This window comes from Hyla sarda, chromosome 4 (assembly GCF_029499605.1).
Source record: "Hyla sarda isolate aHylSar1 chromosome 4, aHylSar1.hap1, whole genome shotgun sequence".
NCBI classification, from domain to species: domain Eukaryota; kingdom Metazoa; phylum Chordata; class Amphibia; order Anura; family Hylidae; genus Hyla; species Hyla sarda.
Genome location: NC_079192.1, coordinates 29,615,443 through 29,637,791, shown reverse-complemented (window position 1 = coordinate 29,637,791; position 22,349 = coordinate 29,615,443). Strand labels below are relative to the sequence as shown.

Here is a 22,349-nt window from a genome sequence, read left to right as displayed (position 1 = left end):
TTATCTGTATTAGTTATCTACTTATTTTTCTTTAATCCTCACTTTTTCCTATTTTTGGATGACATTTTGGGGCTTCAGAACCAATTACCAGGTTTCCATAGAGTTCTGGTCTCAACATACAATGGTTTCAACATACAATGGTCGTCCTGGAACCAATTAATATTGTAACTTGAGGGACTACTGTGTATATTTTTAGCAGATTACGGTTTTTCATATTCTCATAGTAAATTAAACCCGTTATGCAAATTGGCATTGCTGGATATGTACCGTACCATAATGTAAATTTAGTCAGTTCTCAGTTTTAATGTCCGGCGATAAAAAAAAAAAATAAAAAAAAATATTGCCCCAAAAAATAATGCAATTTATTTATTTTTTTTTTTTTTTTGCCCCATAAATTTTTTCTTTCTGGCTTTGTAATACATTATATGGTAAAGTAAAATATGCCAGTAAAAAGTACAACGTGTACAAAATAAACCATAATACACACAAACATAATACAAACAATATGGGTTTTAGAAGATGAGGAAGAAGAAAAGCCCCGAAATATAGGATCGGGGTCGGAAGTGGGTTAAAGGGGTACTCCGCTGCTCAGCGTTTCGAATAAACTGTTCCAAACGCTGGAGCCGGCTCCGAAAGCTCATGATGTAATAGCCCCGCCCCTCATGAAGTCACACCCCGCCCCCTCAATGCAAACCTACTGATTTTGTTGGAGTCGGCCATTCATCTAATGTCTATGGGGCCTCCCATATGTTGGGGAAGGTAAAGGATCAGTCTGCTGGATTACAGTTACCTGATCCTTTTGTTCTGAGTCTGGTAGCAGATTACCCCACCCTCTCCATTGAAAACACATTATTGTCTGGTCAACAACTATATTATGGCCTCATCCACACTGATGAATCTTGGGGATTCTGCCTGGAGCGGGTGCTGCCGAAATTATCGGCGATATGACTGCGCAGATGCTCGCTGGCTGAATTTCGTCAGTGCGAGTGGGGCCTATGGGGGGTATTTAGCAATTTTGCCTGTTGAAAGTTTCTTTTTACCCTTTTTTTTCACTTTGGTTTTCGTAGACATGCACCAAATGTATCATTTGGTGCAAGTTGTTAGTTATTTGGCGCAAATGTTGAAATCAGCTGTTCACAGCGCCTTTTACACAGAACTTACCACCACAGAGTATTTTACCCTGTAGAGCAGCCATATTGGAGTCCCTCCTGCAGTATATCAGCAGGCGACAGGAGTTATTTTCTTTTGTGGGGTTTATAGTCACCATGTGAAATGGATTTTATTTTTAACTTGATTTTTTTTTGTTACTTTAGTGCAGTGGTCTTCAACCTGCGGACCTCCAGATGTTGCAAAACTACAATTCCCAGCATTCCCGGACAGCCGTTGGCTGTCCGGGCATGATGGGAGTTGTAGTTTTGCAACATCTGGAGGTCCACAGGTTGGAGACCACTGCTTTAGTGCTTACCTTTCCTGAACCTGTGCGGCCATGTCCAATGCCGGCTCAACGGAGGGTGAAGGTTCCTCAGAGACAACTATGTCGCAGGATAGTATTGAGCAGCCCCGGAGGCGTCGCTGCTTTCACAAAAAATGTTTTAATGTATTTGATGCCTTTACATTTTCTGACATTGCTAAGTGTGTTTTCCATGTGCAAAATTTCGATTGGCGCAAATGATGAATTACTGAACAAAGTAAAAATCACACACAGGACCGTGTGATTTTGAGAAAGTTTAAAAAATGACAGTGGAGAGAATGCGCCAAACTTTGGCGCAAAAAGACTGTGCCAAAGTGTTGCGCCAAAGTTACGGGAAAAAAACACATAAATCCTTAGATAAATACCCCCCTATGTCTATGGCCAACTTTAGTCAGTCCCTTCTCTTGATGGTTCTAAAACATAAAGTTTGGCATATACCGTGTTTTTCGCCGTATAAGACGCACTTTTTCTTCCCCAAAACTAAAAGTTGGTGCGTCTTATAAGGCGAATACACGCCTATCGCGGCGGTCCCTGTGGCCATCAACGGCCAGGACCCGCGGCTAATACAGGATATCACCTATCGCGGTGATGCCCTGTATTAACCCTTCAGACGCGGCGATCAAAGCTGACCGCCGCGTCTGAAGCGAAAGTGACACTAACCCGGCTGTCGGGCTGTTCGGGACCGCCCCGGTGAAATCGCGGCGTCCCTAACAGCTTACAGGACACCGGGAGGGACCTCACCTGCCTCCTCGGTGTCTGCTCCGTGGCGGGATCCCCTGCATGGCCGGCGCTCTCCTTCGACGTCATCACGTCCTCGCAAACGCCGTCCCGTCATCCAATAGGAGCGGCGTGCGTAGCGATGTGATGACGGCGACGGAGAGCGTGGATCCCGGTGAAGAAGACGTCCGGATCGTCAAGGACACCCACGGGGACGCCGCGACAGCGATGGAGCGACATCCAGGGCAGCGGTGACGGGTCCGGAGCGGCAGGGACACGTGAGTATTACCTCCTATACCAGTGGTCTTCAACCTGCGGACCTCCAGATGTTGCAAAACTACAACTCCCAGCATGCCCGGACAGCCAACGGTACTTTTTTTTAATCCTAGTTATCATGGCCCCCTACATAGGGACCATGAATGGCATGAAATCTGTATTGATTAGAATTACTCATCCATCTCAGCTTTTTAAATAATGTTAGGCATGGCTGGGATTTGTAGTTTCCCTGCCCGTGGCATTATCACTCGGATTCCTAAGAAAACCTCTCCCTCTGTAAACAGGGATATGTAATGGTCTGGGCGGTGAGCAGCAGCTCATTCTCAGGTGGTAAAGGTCGTATTTACATCAGCTCCTAATCTCTGCCTCTTATTCCGTCTTCTGCACATTATTGCTCTCTGCTCCCTGTGCAGGCCTTAAAGGGAATTCGTCATCAGCATCACCATCACTAACCTATTGGTATAGACTTGCAGTGCAGGTGACACTGATGGCAATGGTACCGTATATACTCGAGTATAAGCCGACCCGAATATAAGCCGAGGCCCCTAATTTCACCCCAAAATCCCAGGAAAAGTTATTGACTCGAGTATAAGCCTAGGGTGGGAAATACATCATCCATCCATGTCATCATCCCCCCCTGTCATCATCCCCCCCCCTTCATCATCACCGCCTGTCAATCCCTTCATCAGTGGTCTTCAACCTGCGGACCTCCAGATGTTGCAAAACTACAATTCCCAGCATGCCCGGACAGCCGTTGGCTGTCCGGGCATGCTGGGAGTTGTAGTTTTGAAACATCTGGAGGTCCGCAGGTTGAAGACCACTGTGGGCCTTCCTCATCATCCAGACCCCCCTTTAGATTTCTACTCACCTCCCCTCGGTGGGAAGTAAGGGTGATCTGGTCCGGGCCATCTATGCTGCAGAGACCGTCCGGTGGGGAGGGTTAGTCGTTCCGGGCTGTCCATCTTCACTGGGGGGCCTTCTTCTCCGGGCCGGCCCCGGACTAGTGACATTGCCTTGACGACGACGCACAGGTATGTCCGTGCGCAGCAGACGTACCTGCGCATGAACGTCCCTGTGCGTCGTCGTCGTCAAGGCAACATCACTAGTCCGGGCCCGGAGCGGAGAAGAGGGCCTCCTGGTGAAGATGGAGAGCCCGGAACGACTAACCCTCCCCACCGGACGGTCCCTGCAGCATAGATGACCCGGACCAGATCACCCTTCCTTCCCACCGAGGGGAGGTGAGTAGAAAACTTAATTGGGGGTCTGGATGATGACGAAGGCGGCAGTGGTCTTCAACCTGCGGACCTCGGAATGTTTCAAAACTACAACTCCCAGCATGCCCGGACAGCCGATGGCTGTCCGGGCATGCTGGGAGTTGTAGTTTGGCAACATCTGGAGGTCTGCAGGTTGAAGACCACTGAAGAAGGGATTGACAGGCGGAGAGTTCACTCGAGTATAAGCCGAGGAGGGCGTTTTCAGCACGAAAAATCGTGCTGAAAAACTCGGCTTATACTCGAGTATATACAGTACTTACTATTCGCAGATCCGTGGCTTCTTTCTTCCGATATACTTCTTTTTCTTCTTATGCAAATGAAGGAGCTTGGCACAGGCGGTAGTTCCCATGCCCCCCTTGCACTGTGACGTCTGACAGGTATCCTCAGACTAATGCCCTCCTCCCCTGTGCAGATCCTCCTCCTCTGCAGAATGGAGCTCCACTTTCCTTTCCTCCGCTGTGAAGTCTCTCTCGCGAGTAGAGATTTCACTTCATGTCTCCTGTCAGCGAAGATTGCGCATGCGCAGCCGCAGCCACAGGCCATGTGAAGTGAAATCTCTTTGCTCCATGTTTCAGTCCTGGCGCTCACATGCCCATTGTAGTTGCTTTTGGTGGTGGACAGAGTCAGCTTGGGAACTGTGACCAGTCTGCATCTACCCAGCCCCATACACATTAAAGGGGTATTCCAGGCCAATTTTTTTTTTATATATCAACTGGCTCCGGAAAGTTAAACAGGTTTGTAAATTACTTCTATTAAAAAATCTTAATCCTTCCAATAGTTATTTGCTTCTGAAGTTGAGTTGTTGTTTTCTGTCTAACTGCTCTCTGATGACTCACGTCGCGGAAGCTGTCCATCTCCTATGGGGATATTTTCCCATCATGCACAGCTCCCGGGACATAACATCATCATTGAGCAGTTAGACAGAAAACTTCAGAAGCTAATAACTATTGGAAGGATTAAGATTTTTTAATAGAAGTAATTTACAAATCTGTTTAACTTTCCGGAGCCAGTTGATATATATAAAAAAAGGTTTTGCCTGGAATACCCCTTTAAACTGTGGTGCCTTCTGGGATTAGGCACCTTTTTTTGGAAATGTTCTGGGAACATTCTTTCATGAACTATTGTTTTAGTATTAATGACTATTGGACAAAGTATTAAAAGTATGTCCGACTTAAAGGGGTTATCCAGGAAAAAAACTTTTTTTTTTTTATATATCAACTGGCTCCAGAAAGTTAAACAGATTTTTTAAATTACTTCTATTAAAAAATCTTAATCCTTTCAGTACTTATGAGCTTCTGAAGTTAAGGTTGTTCTTTTCTGTCTAAGTGCTCTCTGATGACACGTGTCTCAGGAACCGCCCAGTTTAGAAGCAAATCCTCAAAGCAAACCTCTTCTTAACTGGGCAGTTCCCGAGACACGTGTCATCAGAGAGCACTTAGACAGAAAAGAACAACCTTAACTTCAGAAGCTCATAAGTACTGAAAGGATTAAGATTTTTTAATAGAAGTAATTAACTAATCTGTTTAACTTTCTGGAGCCAGTTGATATATATAAAAAAGTTTTTTCCTGGATAACCCCTTTAATTTCAAACATAGCCCTACTCTCACCCCAGCCACTGTCCCTACCTACTTGGATGATCCTCAACTGGCCACCGGTCCCTGCACTGACTGGTTGTATAGGACTCCAAAGAGATGTCAGACAAACCAGGTCAGAAGCAGACAGACACAACCAGGACAAAATCAGAATGCAGAAAGTAAAGTCAAAAACAGGCCAGACGGTCAGAACCAGGAAACACAGAGCTGTATAAAATCAGAACCAAAGGAAATACCTAACAACAGGCAAGGGTCAAACCAGGAGGGACAATATTAGGTCCTAAACAGCAGGCAAAATGAAAGGCCACATTCACACCTAAAGACTACTAAATACCTAGAGTTCCCAGAGGTGGAATCTCTAAATTCTTGTCAATAGAATCAGGTTTCTTTTACCTTGAGAAATGATTCTGACTGAGCAAATACGGTAGATACAATGCTGGAGTTACTACAAATTGAAAGCTCTATTGAGGGGTAATGAGTATTGAGATACCTTTCAATTGATCACCCAGGAGACAGTCTGGTGATAAGTGAGCCCCAGTATTCTTGTAATTTTTGGGTAAAAGTCATATGAGCATGAGAATATTAGCTGCATTTTCACACCTAATGTCTACTAAATACCCTAAGTTCCCAGAGATGGAATCTCTATTGTAGTTGAGTGAATCAGGTTTTATTTATTTTTGTGTGTTACATACCTTAAAGGGGTACTCCTGTGCCAGAAAGTTAAACAGATTTGTAAATGACATCTATTAAAAAATCTTTACCCTTCCAGTACTTTTTAGCAGCTGTATGCTACCGAGGAAATTCTTTTCTTTTTGAATTTCTTTTTTTGTCTTGTCCACAGTGCTCTCTGCTGACACCTGATGCCCTTATCAGGAACTGTCCAGAGCAGGAGAAAATCCCGATAGAATCCTTTGCTACTCTGGACAGTTCCTGACACGGACAGAGGTGTCAGCAGAGAGCACTGTGGGCAAGACAAAAAAGAAATTTAAAAAGAAAAGAATTTCCTCTGTAGCATACGGCTGCTAAGAAGTACTGGAAGGGTAAAGATTTTTTTTATAGAAGTCAATTTACAAATCTGTTTAACTTTCTGGCACCAGTTGATGGTATCCCTTTAAGAAATGGCTCTGACTGAGCAAATCTAACACAAATAGACAAAGATTATTAGTAGGACTGGAAATGGGAAGTTCTATTAAGAAGAATTGCGTAATGCCTTCCCATGAGAAGCTCTGGTCATATATGAGCTCCAGAATTTATTTCTGCAGTTCTGATCATTGTTGCCCATTACCATTAAAGGGTTATTCCACTGGCCAGTATTTGGAAGTAAATGTTCCGAACGCTGTTTTCGCACTGCAGGGGTCAGCCACACCCCCTAAATGCAAGTCTATGGGAGGGGGCGTGATGGCCGTCACGCCCCCTCCCATAGACTTGCATTGAGGGGGGTGACCGTGCTGTCACAAGGGGCGTGGCCGACCCCCGTAGCGCAAAAACAGCATTCAGAATATTTACTTCCGACGGCTGTGCAGTGGAGTACCCCTTTAATTTAAAGGGGTGATCCGGTGGAAAACTTTTTTATTTTTTTTAAATGAACTGGTGCCAGAAAGTTAAACCGATTTGTAAATTACTTCTATTAAAAAATCTTAATCCTTTTAGTAATTTTTAGCAGCTGTATGCTACAGAGGAAATGCTTTACTTTTTGAATTTCTTTTTTGTGTTGTCCACAGTGCTCTCTGCTGACAACTCTGCCCTTGTCAGAAGTCATTTACAAATCTATTTAACTTTCTGGCACCAGTTCTTTAAAAAAAAAAAAAAAAAAAAAAGTTTTCCACTGGAGTACCCCTTTAAGAGCATTGACCCAAAGCACTCAGTGTTTGGCATACAGAATTTGGTGATCATAGCACCGATACGCAGTCCTAACATTTTATTGGATGTTTTTGTGCCCATTTATGGTTCTTCTTAAAGGGGTTATCCAGGAAAAAACTTATATATATATATATATATATATATATATATATCAACTGGCTCCAGAAAGTTAAACAGATTTGTAAATTACTTCTATTAAAAAATCTTAATCCTTTCAGTACTTATGAGCTTTTGAACTCAAGGTTGTTCTTTTCTGTCTAAGTGCTCTCTGATGACACCTGTCTCGGGAAACGCCCAGTTTAGAAGAGGTTTGCTATGGGGATTTTCTTCTAAACTGGGCGGTTCCCGAGACACGTGTCATCAGAGAGCACTTAGACAGAAAAGAACAACCTTAACTTCAGAAGCTCATAAGTACTGAAAGGATTAAGATTTTTTAATAGAAGTAATTTACAAATCTGTTTAACTTTCTGGAGCCAGTTGATATATAAAAAAGTTTTTTCCTGGATAACCCCTTTAACCAATAACTAGTCAAAATTTCCCATGTGGAGCACAGTATCTACATTATCATTATGTGACCGAATTGGCTAGTACTTCACAGCTCGTGCCATTGATGCCCCGTAAGCCAACCTGACCTGTCTGTCCACCTCGAGAAAGATCAAAGGGTTTTCGGATACTAGGGGACGCAGAGGAGGCGGGTATGGAAAGTAAAAACAGGGAGTATCCCATAAAAAGACATACAGAAGCATTGGCGTAGGAAGAGGGACAATCATTCTTTGCTTTGCCAACCAGTATCAGCTGTCAGACAGGGCGGAGGCCTCAGTGCATGTGAGTAATGAGTATATAAGCCTCTCCACCTGCTATATATACAGCACTGCTCAGTAATGTCCTCTACAAACACATCACTCCTTCCTCAGGACCTCGCCCTCTTCGCACACTCTTTTTTTTTATATAAGATCTTTGGTGGACACAGAAGGGGATTTGGGCATTTTGACCCGATGAGTCCGCTCTGTTTGATCCTGTAGCTTTTGTTCGTGGCTTAGGCTCCGGCTCTCGGGGGGTGGAGAGGTGCGTGTTTGACATAAGATTAGGGAACGGATACTGAAGAGCCCAGAGAAAGGAAACGGTAAGAGAGAAACTAGTGCTAGGAACTGGTGACGTCACTAAGAAGAGTTTCACTCATGGCGGTTTTTTTTTTCTGGTGGTTTTTTATGCTGATATAAAAAATGCCATAAAAAGCCAAAGTGTTAAAAATGTATAAATTAAAAAACTTTAAACACTTATCAAAAAGAAAATAAAACAAAAAAACATCAAATTCCTGAGGTTTTTAACAGTCCAGAAAATGTGTAAAAGAGGTCCTTAAAGGGGTACTCCGCCCCTGGACATCTTAGCCCCTGATCGCTGGGGTCCCGCCACTGGGGACGACCGCAATCTCCCTGCTGCACCCGGCGTTCGTTTTGAGCGTCGGTTGCAGCGCCAGAGGCTCGTGAGGTCACGGCCACGCCCCCTCAATGCAAGTCTATGGGAGGGGGCGTCACGCCCCCTCCCATAGACTTGCATTGAAGGGGCATGGTCATGGCGGGGCACGGCCGTGACGTCACAAGCCTCCTCACCACATCGCCGTGCCTCCGATGTCTGAAGTGCCAAGATTGTGGGGGTCCCCAGCGGCGGGACCCCCCCTGCGCGATCAGACATCTTATCCCCTTTCCTTTCGGATAAGATGTCTAGGGACGGAGTACCCCTTTAAGATGAGTTCCACCTTTGTGGCATTTTTTTTTTCTGGTGTTTTTTATGTACAAAATGCCATAAAAAGCCAAAGTGTTAAAAATGTATAAATTCAAAAACTTAAACACTTATCAAAAAGAAAAAAACAAAAACAAACCATCAAATTCGTGAAGTTTTTAACATTCCAGAAAATGAGTAAAAGAGGTCCTTAAAGGGGTACTCCGCCCCTAGACATATTATCCCCTATCCAAACGATAGGGGATAAGATGTCCGATCACTGGGGTCCCGCCACTGGGGACCACCGCGATCTTCCTGCTGCACCCGGAGTTCGTTTTGAGTGTCGGTTGCAGCGCCGTTGGCTCGTGACGTCACGGCTGCGCCCCGCTCGGAATGTCACGGCCACGCCCCCTCAATGCTAGTCTATGGGAGGGGGCGTCACGCCCCCTCCCATAGACTTGCATTGGAGGGGCGTGGCCGTGACATCACGAGCGGGGCGTGGCCGTGACCTTATGAGCCTCTGCCCCACATCGCCAGTCAACCTGCCTCCAATGTCTGAAGTGCCAAAGCCAAGATCATTGGGGGTCCCCAGCGGCGGGACCCCCCGCGATCAGACATCTTATCCCCTTTCCTTTCGGATAAGATGTCTAGGGACGGAGTACCCCTTTAAGATGAATTCCACCTTCTGTTATCTTTATGTTGTCTCCTAGAAGTGAGATAACTTAGCGCATGTCCTTGAGCTGGGACCAGTTGTCAGATTGTAGGGCGGAAGTTAATAGAATAATGTGTGAACATCGTCTCACCCCACACACCTTATAACCTCTATGGATCACTGATCTTTTATTACAAGACCCCTTTACGTGAGCCCCATTGGGTTCAGGGACTGATGTGAGTAATGACAGTCTGTGTACAGCGCTGCGGAGTATGCTGGTGCTATATTAATAAAGGAATGTTTATTATTATTGTAGAACTGTTATGTATCTATCACTATCATTACTACATGACCACTACGCCCTATAACTGCCCTGTATATACTACTGATCTATCATCACATGACCACTACACCCTATAACTGTGCTGTATATACTACTGATCTATCATCACATGACCACTACACCCTATAACTGTGCTGTATATACTACTGATCTATCATCACATGATCACTACACCCTATAACTGTGCTGTATATACTACTGATCTATCATCACATGACCACTACACCCTATAACTGTGCTGTATATACTACTGATCTATCATCACATGACCACTACACCCTATAACTGCCCTGTATATACTACTGATCTATCATCACATGACCACTACACCCTATAACTGTGCTGTATATACTACTGATCTATCATCACATGATCACTACACCCTATAACTGTGCTGTATATACTACTGATCTATCATCACATGATCACTACACCCTATAACTGTGCTGTAAATACTACTGATCTATCATCACATGACCACTACACCATATAACTGTGCTGTATATACTACTGATCTATCATCACATGATCACTGCACCCTATAACTGTGCTGTATATACTACTGATCTATCATCACATGACCACTACACCCTATAACTGTGCTGTATATACTACTGATCTATCATCACATGACCACTACACCCTATAACTGTGCTGTATATACTACTGATCTATCATCACATGATCACTACACCCTATAACTGTGCTGTATATACTACTGATCTATCATCACATGACCACTACACCATATAACTGTGCTGTATATACTACTGATCTATCATCACATGACCACTACACCCTATAACTGTGCTGTATATACTACTGATCTATCATCACATGACCACTACACCCTATAACTGCCCTGTATATACTACTGATCTATCATCACATGACCACTACACCCTATAACTGTGCTGTATATACTACTGATCTATCATCACATGACCACTACACCCTATAACTGCCCTGTATATACTACTGATCTATCATCACATGACCACTACACCCTATAACTGTGCTGCATATACTACTGATCTATCATCACATGACCACTACACCCTATAACTGTGCTGTTTATACTACTGATCTATCATCACATGACCACTACACCATATAACTGTGCTGTATATACTACTGATCTATCATCACATGACCACTACACCCTATAACTGCCCTGTATATACTACTGATCTATCATCACATGATCACTACACCCTATAACTGTGCTGTATATACTACTAATCTATCATCACATGATCACTACACCCTATAACTGTGCTGTATATGCCACTAATCTATCATCACATGACCACTACACCCTATAACTGTGCTGTATATACTACTGATCTATCATCACATGACCACTACACCCTATAACTGTGCTGTATATACTACTGATCTATCATCACATGACCACTACACCCTATAACTGCCCTGTATATACTACTGATCTATCATCACATGACCACTACACCCTATAACTGCCCTGTATATACTACTGATCTATCATCACATGATCACTACACCCTATAACTGTGCTGTATATACTACTAATCTATCATCACATGATCACTACACCCTATAACTGTGCTGTATATACCACTAATCTATCATCACATGACCACTACACCCTATAACTGTGCTGTATATACTACTGATCTATCATCACATGACCACTACACCCTATAACTGTGCTGTATATACTACTGATCTATCATCACATGATCACTAATCATATAACTGCCCTGTATATACTACTGATCTATCATCACATGATCCCTCATCATATAACTGCCCTGTATATACCACTGATCTATCATCACATGATCCCTCATCATATAACTGCCCTGTATATACCACTGATCTATCATCACATGATCCCTCATCATATAACTGCCCTGTATATACTACTGATCTATCATCACATGATCCCTAATCATATAACTGCGCTGTATATACTACTGATCTATCATCACATGATCACTAATCATATAACTGCCCTGTATATACTACTGATCTATCATCACATGATCCCTAATCATATAACTGCCCTGTATATACCACTGATCTATCATCACATGATCACTAATCATATAACTGCCCTGTATATACTACTGATCTATCATCACATGATCCCTAATCATATAACTGCCCTGTATATACCACTGATTGTCACGATGCCGGCTGGCAGGAGGTGGATCCTCTGTGCCAGAGAGGGATAGCGAGGACCGTGCTAGTGGACCGGTTCTAAGACACTACAGGTTTTCACCAGAGCCCGCCGCAAAGCGGGATGGTCTTGCTGCGGCGGTAGTGACCAGGTCGTATCCACTAGCAACGGCTCACCTCTCTGGCTGCTGAAGATAGGCGAGGTACAAGGGAGTAGGCAGAAGCAAAGTCGGACGTAGCAGAAGGTCGGGGGCAGGCGGCAAGGTTCGTAGTCAGGGGAGATAACAGAAGGTCTGGTACACAGGGTATAAACACACAAAAACGCTTTCACTAGGCTCAAGGCAACAAGATCCGGCAAGGGAGTGCAAGGGAGGAGACTAGATATAAGCAGGGAACAGGTGGGAACCAATTAAGCTAATTGGGCCAGGCACCAATCATTGGTGCACTGGCCCTTTAAGTCTCAGGGAGCTGGCGCGCGCGCGCCCTAGAGAGCGGAGCCGCGCGCGCCAGCACATGACCGCAGGAGACGGGAACGGGTAAGTGACCTGGGATGCGATTCGCGAGCGGGCGCGTCCCGCTGTGCGAATCGCATCCCCAACGGCCATGAGAGAGCAGCGCTCCCGGTCAGCGGGACTGACCGGGGAGCTGCAGGGAAAGAGACGCCGTGAGCGCTCCGGGGAGGAGCGGGGACCCGGAGCGCTAGGCGTAACACTGATCTATCATCACATGATCCCTAATCATATAACTGCGCTGTATATACTACTGATCTATCATCACATGATCACTAATCATATAACTGCCCTGTATATACCACTGATCTATCATCACATGATCCCTAATCATATAACTGCGCTGTATATACTACTGATCTATCATCACATGATCACTAATCATATAACTGCCCTGTATATACTACTGATCTATCATCACATGATCCCTAATCATATAACTGCCCTGTATATACCACTGATCTACCATCACATGATCACTACACCCTATAACTGCCCTGTATATACTACTGATCTATCATCACATGATCCCTCATCATATAACTGCCCTGTATATACCACTGATCTATCATCACATGATCACTAATCATATAACTGCCCTGTATATACCACTGATCTATCATCACATGATCCCTCATCATATAACTGCCCTGTATATACTACTGATCTATCATCACATGATCCCAAATCATATAACTGCCCTGTATATACTACTGATCTATCATCACATGATCCCTCATCATATAACTGCCCTGTATATACCACTGATCTATCATCACATGATCACTAATCATATAACTGCCCTGTATATACCACTGATCTATCATCACATGATCCCTCATCTTATAACTGCCCTGTATATACCACTGATCTATTATCACATGATCCCTAATCATATAACTGCCCTGTATATACTACTGATCTATCATCACATGATCCCTAATCATATAACTGCCCTGTATATACCACTGATCTATCATCACATGATTACTAATCATATAACTGCCCTGTATATACTACTGATCTATCATCACATGATCCCAAATCATATAACTGCCCTGTATATACTACTGATCTATCATCACATGATCCCTCATCATATAACTGCCCTGTATATACTACTGATCTATCATCACATGATCCCGAATCTTATAACTGCCCTGTATATACTACTGATCTATCATCACATGATCCCTAATCATATAACTGCCCTGTATATACTACTGATCTATCATCACATGATCCCTCATCATATAACTGCCCTGTATATACTACTGATCTATCATCACATGATCCCTAATCATATAACTGCCCTGTATATACCACTGATCTATCATCACATGATCCCTAATCATATAACTGCCCTGTATATACTACTAATCTATCATCACATGATCCCTAATCATATAACTGCCCTGTATATACTACTGATCTATCATCACATGATCACTAATCATATAACTGCCCTGTATATACTACTGATCTATCATCACATGATCCCTAATCATATAACTGCCCTGTATATACTACTGATCTATCATCACATGATCCCTCATCATATAACTGCCCTGTATATACCACTGATCTATCATCACATGATCCCTCATCATATAACTGCCCTGTATATACCACTGATCTATCATCACATGATCACTAATCATATAACTGCCCTGTATATACTACTGATCTATCATCACATGATCACTAATCATATAACTGCCCTGTATATACTACTGATCTATCATCACATGATCACTAATCATATAACTGCCCTGTATATACCACTGATCTATCATCACATGATCCCTCATCATATAACTGCCCTGTATATACTACTGATCTATCATCACATGATCCCTAATCATATAACTGCCCTGTATATACTACTGATCTATCATCACATGATCACTAATCATATAACTGCCCTGTATATACTACTGATCTATCATCACATGATCCCTCATTATATAACTGCCCTGTATATACTACTGATCTATCATCACATGATCCCTAATCATATAACTGCCCTGTATATACTACTGATCTATCATCACATGATCACTAATCATATAACTGCCCTGTATATACTACTGATCTATCATCACATGATCACTAATCATATAACTGCCCTGTATATACTACTGATCTATCATCACATGATCCCTCATCATATAACTGCCCTGTATATACCACTGATCTATCATCACATGATCCCTCATCATATAACTGCCCTGTATATACTACTGATCTATCATCACATGATCCCTAATCATATAACTGCCCTGTATATACTACTGATCTATCATCACATGATCACTAATCATATAACTGCCCTGTATATACTACTGATCTATCATCACATGATCCCTCATCATATAACTGCCCTGTATATACCACTGATCTATCATCACATGATCCCTAATCATATAACTGCCCTGTATATACTACTGATCTATCATCACATGATCCCTCATCATATAACTGCCCTGTATATACTACTGATCTATCATCACATGATCACTAATCATATAACTGCCCTGTATATACTACTGATCTATCATCACATGATCCCTAATCATATAACTGCCCTGTATATACTACTGATCTATCATCACATGATCCCTAATCATATAACTGTGCTGTATATACTACTGATCTATCATCACATGATCACTACACCCTATAACTGCCCTGTATATACTACTGATCTATCATCACATGATCCCTCATCATATAACTGCCCTGTATATACCACTGATCTATCATCACATGATCACTAATCATATAACTGCTCTGTATATACCACTGATCTATCATCACATGATCCCTAATCTTATAACTGCCCTGTATATACTACTGATCTATCATCACATGATCCCTCATCATATAACTGCCCTGTATATACTACTGATCTATCATCACATGATCACTAATCATATAACTGCCCTGTATATACTACTGATCTATCATCACATGATCACTAATCATATAACTGCCCTGTATATACCACTGATCTATCATCACATGATCCCTCATCATATAACTGCCCTGTATATACCACTGATCTATCATCACATGATCCCTCATCATATAACTGCCCTGTATATACCACTGATCTATCATCACATGATCCCTAATCATATAACTGCCCTGTATATACTACTGATCTATCATCACATGATCCCTAATCATATAACTGCCCTGTATATACCACTGATCTATCATCACATGATCCCTCATCATATAACTGCCCTGTATATACTACTGATCTATCATCACATGATCCCTCATCATATAACTGCCCTGTATATACTACTGATCTATCATCACATGATCACTAATCATATAACTGCCCTGTATATACTACTGATCTATCATCACATGATCCCTCATCATATAACTGCCCTGTATATACTACTGATCTATCATCACATGATCCCTAATCATATAACTGCCCTGTATATACTACTGATCTATCATCACATGATCCCTAATCATATAACTGCCCTGTATATACCACTAATCTATCATCACATGATCACTAATCATATAACTGCCCTGTATATACCACTGATCTATCATCACATGATCCCTAATCTTATAACTGCCCTGTATATACTACTGATCTATCATCACATGATCCCTAATCATATAACTGCCCTGTATATACTACTGATCTATCATCACATGATCCCTCATCATATAACTGCCCTGTATATACTACTGATCTATCATCACATGATCACTAATCATATAACTGCCCTGTATATACCACTGATCTATCATCACATGATCACTAATCATATAACTGCCCTGTATATACCACTGATCTATCATCACATGATCCCTCATCATATAACTGCCCTGTATATACCACTGATCTATCATCACATGATCCCTAATCATATAACTGCCCTGTATATACCACTGATCTATCATCACATGATCCCTCATCATATAACTGCCCTGTATTTACTACTGATCTATCATCACATGATCCCTAATCATATAACTGCCCTGTATATACCACTGATCTATCATCACATGATCCCTCATCATATAACTGCCCTGTATATACTACTGATCTATCATCACATGATCCCTAATCATATAACTGCCCTGTATATACTACTGATCTATCATCACATGATCCCTAATCATATAACTGCCCTGTATATACTACTGATCTATCATCACATGATCCCTCATCATATAACTGCCCTGTATATACTACTGATCTATCATCACATGATCCCGAATCTTATAACTGCGCTGTATATACTACTGATCTATCATCACATGATCCCTCATCATATAACTGCCCTGTATATACTACTGATCTATCATCACATGATCCCTAATCATATAACTGCCCTGTATATACCACTGATCTATCATCACATGATCCCTAATCATATAACTGCCCTGTATATACTACTGATCTATCATCACATGATCCCTCATCTTATAACTGCCCTGTATATATCACTGATCTATCATCACATGATCCCTCATCATATAACTGCCCTGTATATACTACTGATCTATCATCACATGATCCCTAATCATATAACTGCCCTGTATATACTACTGATCTATCATCACATGATCCCTAATCATATAACTGCCCTGTATATACTACTGATCTATCATCACATGATCACTACACCCTATAACTGCCCTGTATATACTACTGATCTATCATCACATGATCCCTAATCATATAACTGCCCTGTATATACTACTGATCTATCATCACATGATCCCTCATCATATAACTGCCCTGTATATACCACTGATCTATCATCACATGATCCCTCATCATATAACTGCCCTGTATATACTACTGATCTATCATCACATGATCCCTAATCATATAACTGCCCTGTATATACCACTGATCTATCATCACATGATCACTAATCATATAACTGCGCTGTATATACTACTGATCTATCATCACATGATCCCTCATCATATAACTGCCCTGTATATACTACTGATCTATCATCACATGATCCCTCATCATATAACTGCCCTGTATATACTACTGATCTATCATCACATGATCCCTCATCATATAACTGCCCTGTATATACCACTGATCTATCATCACATGATCACTAATCATATAACTGCCCTGTATATACCACTGATCTATCATCACATGATCCCTAATCATATAACTGCCCTGTATATACCACTGATCTATCATCACATGATCACTAATCATATAACTGCCCTGTATATACCACTGATCTATCATCACATGATCACTCATCATATAACTGCCCTGTATATACCACTGATCTATCATCACATGATCCCTCATCATATAACTGCCCTGTATATACCACTGATCGATCATCACATGATCCCTAATCATATAACTGCCCTGTATATACCACTGATCTATCATCACATGATCCCTAATCATATAACTGCCCTGTATATACTACTGATCTATCATCACATGATCCCTCATCATATAACTGCCCTGTATATACCACTGATCTATCATCACATGATCCCTCATCATATAACTGCCCTGTATATACCACTGATCTATCATCACATGATCCCAAATCATATAACTGCCCTGTATATACTACTGATCTATCATCACATGATCCCTAATCATATAACTGCCCTGTATATACTACTGATCTATCATCACATGATCACTAATCATATAACTGCCCTGTATATACTACTGATCTATCATCACATGATCCCTAATCTTATAACTGCCCTGTATATACTACTGATCTATCATCACATGATCCCTAATCTTATAACTGCCCTGTATATACCACTGATCTATCATCACATGATCCCTCATCATATAACTGCCCTGTATATACCACTGATCTATCATCACATGATCACTAATCATATAACTGCCCTGTATATACCACTGATCTATCATCACATGATCCCTAATCATATAACTGCCCTGTATATACCACTGATCTATCATCACATGATCCCTCATCATATAACTGCCCTGTATATACCACTGATCTATCATCACATGATCCCTCATCATATAACTGCCCTGTATATACCACTGATCTATCATCACATGATCACTAATCATATAACTGCCCTGTATATACCACTGATCTATCATCACATGATCCCTCATCATATAACTGCCCTGTATATACTACTGATCGATCATCACATGATCCCTCATCATATAACTGCCCTGTATATACTACTGATCTATCATCACATGATCCCTCATCATATAACTGCCCTGTATATACTACTGATCTATCATCACATGATCCCTAATCATATAACTGCCCTGTATATACTACTGATCTATCATCACATGATCCCTAATCATATAACTGCCCTGTATATACCACTGATCTATCATCACATGATCTCTAATCATATAACTGCCCTGTATATACCACTGATCTATCATCACATGATCCCTCATCTTATAACTGCCCTGTATATACCACTGATCTATCATCACATGATCTCTAATCATATAACTGCCCTGTATATACTACTGATCTATCATCACATGATCCCTCATCATATAACTGCCCTGTATATACCACTGATCTATCATCACATGATCTCTAATCATATAACTGCCCTGTATATACCACTGATCTATCATCACATGATCACTAATCATATAACTGCCCTGTATATACCACTGATCTATCATCACATGATCCCTCATCATATAACTGCCCTGTATATACTACTGATCGATCATCACATGATCCCTCATCATATAACTGCCCTGTATATACTACTGATCTATCATCACATGATCCCTCATCATATAACTGCCCTGTATATACTACTGATCTATCATCACATGATCCCTCATCATATAACTGCCCTGTATATACCACTGATCTATCATCACATGATCACTAATCATATAACTGCCCTGTATATACCACTGATCTATCATCACATGATCCCTCATCATATAACTGCCCTGTATATACTACTGATCTATCATCACATGATCCCTAATCATATAACTGCGCTGTATATACTACTGATCTATCATCACATGATCCCTCATCATATAACTGCCCTGTATATACTACTGATCTATCATCACATGATCCCTAATCATATAACTGCCCTGTATATACTACTGATCTATCATCACATGATCCTTAATCATATAACTGCCCTGTATATACCACTGATCTATCATCACATGATCACTAATCATATAACTGCCCTGTATATACCACTGATCTATCATCACATGATCCCCCATCATATAACTGCCCTGTATATACCACTGATCTATCATCACATGATCTTTAATCATATAACTGCCCTGTATATACCACTGATCTATCATCACATGATCACTAATCATATAACTGCCCTGTATATACTACTGATCTATCATCACATGATCCCTCATCATATAACTGCCCTGTATATACTACTGATCTATCATCACATGATCCCTCATCATATAACTGCGCTGTATATACTACTGATCTATCATCACATGATCTCTAATCATATAACTGCCCTGTATATACCACTGATCTATCATCACATGATCCCTCATCATATAACTGCCCTGTATATACTACTGATCTATCATCACATGATCCCTAATCATATAACTGCCCTGTATATACTACTGATCTATCATCACATGATCCCTCATCATATAACTGCCCTGTATATACTACTGATCTATCATCACATGATCCCTAATCATATAACTGCCCTGTATATACTACTGATCTATCATCACATGATCCCTCATCATATAACTGCCCTGTATATACCACTGATCTATCATCACATGATCACTAATCATATAACTGCCCTGTATATACCACTGATCTATCATCACATGATCACTAATCATATAACTGCCCTGTATATACTACTGATCTATCATCACATGATCACTAATCATATAACTGCCCTGTATATACCACTGATCTATCATCACATGATCACTACACCCTATAACTGCCCTGTATATACTACTGATCTATCATCACATGATCCCTAATCATATAACTGCCCTGTATATACCACTGATCTATCATCACATGATCACTAATCATATAACTGCCCTGTATATATATATCATTTATTATTACACAATTCTTTATTTCATATATGATAGGGATATGCATAAGACTATTATTCTTCAGATAAGATAGGAACAAGGGGAGATTTATCAAAACCTGTCTAGAGGAAAAGTTACTGAGTTGCCCATAGCAACCAATCAGATCGCTTCTTTCATTTCTGAAAAGGCCTCTGAAAAATGAAAGCAGCGATCTGATTGGTTGCTACGGGCAACTCAGTAACTTTTCCTCTGAACAGGTTTTGATAACTCTCCCCCAAGGAGTTCAGGATATTGGGCAGACTAGATGGGATTAATAGTTCTTATCTGCCGACACGTTCTCTGTTTCTGTGTAATATAAGATCTGTAAGGCTAAATTCACACATCGTAAAAATCCCCAATTTATGTGCGCATTTTGGACCAAATCACAAAAACAAATACAAAAATATGCACCTAAAATTAATTACTTTGGTATAAAGTTGTTAACTAATAGTTACAAATGTAAAATTAAAAGAGTACTCCACTGCTAGACATCTTACCCCTGTCAAGATGTCTTTTCGTGGGGGTCCTGCCGCTGGGCCCCCCCCCCCCCCCCAAATCTCCCGCTGCACCTGGTGATCTAAACAAATGCCGGGTTCCTGTGGCAGTGGTTGGGCCATCACGGTCACACCCCTTCATGATGTCACACCACACCCCCTCCATCCATGTCTATAGGAGGGGGCGTGACAGCTGACACAACCCTCCCATAGACATGAATGGAGGGGGCGTGGTGTGACGTCACGAGGTGGCGTGGTGTGACGTCACGATCACGGCCTCTGTTGGAGCACCAAAGTACCCTTTTAATTGTGAACTCCATTTTTGAAATGGACTGTTTTTGGAACTTTTACTTCTCATATTAAAGGACAACTGCAGCACAATATACACTTATCCCCTATCTACAAGATAGGGGATAAGTGTTTGATCGGGGGGGTGTCCGACCGCTGGGATCCCCCCTCGATCTCCCTAGCGGGGCGCCGCAATTAGCGCTCATAGTGAGCGCTGAAGGCGCGTAGTTTCGACCTAAAGGTCGACGGTGACGCCCCGTCTCCTCCGCCTCCCAATACAGTTCTATGGGGGAGACGGGGAGGCAGGAACACTGCCTCCCCGCCTCTCCCATAGAGATGTATGGAGGAGGCGTGCCGACCGCAACGTCATGCTGCGGCTGGCACGCCCCCTCCACGGGAGAGCCGGGGCCCCGTACAGGAGATCACAGGGGGTCCCAGCGGTTGGACCCCCCGCGATCAAACACCTATCCCCTATCCTGTGGATAGGGGATAAGTGTTAATTACGCTGCAGATGTCCTTTAAAGGGGTACTCCGGTGGAAAACATTTTTTTTTTTAATCAACTGGTTCTAGAAATTTTAAACAGATTTGTAAATGACTTCTATAAAAAAAATCTTTACCCTTCCAGTACTTTTTAGCAGCTGTATGCTACAGAGGAAATTCTTTGCTTTTTGAATTTCTTTTTTGTCTTGTCCACAGTGATCTCTGCTGACACCTCTGTCCGTGTCAGGAACTGTCCAGAGCAGCATAGGTTTGCATTGGGGATTTTCTCCTGCTCTGGACAGTTCCTGACACGGACAGAGGTGTCAGCAGAGAGCACTGTGGACAAGACAAAAAAGACATTCAAAAAGAAAAG

General features: G+C 41.9%; 1 protein-coding gene across 7 annotated transcripts in view; it reads left to right on the top strand.

Moving 5' to 3' along the window:
• PALM3 (paralemmin 3) overlaps positions 1-22,349 on the top strand; it is a 210,042-nt gene that overhangs the window by 15,346 nt on the left and 172,347 nt on the right. The window lies entirely within an intron of this gene.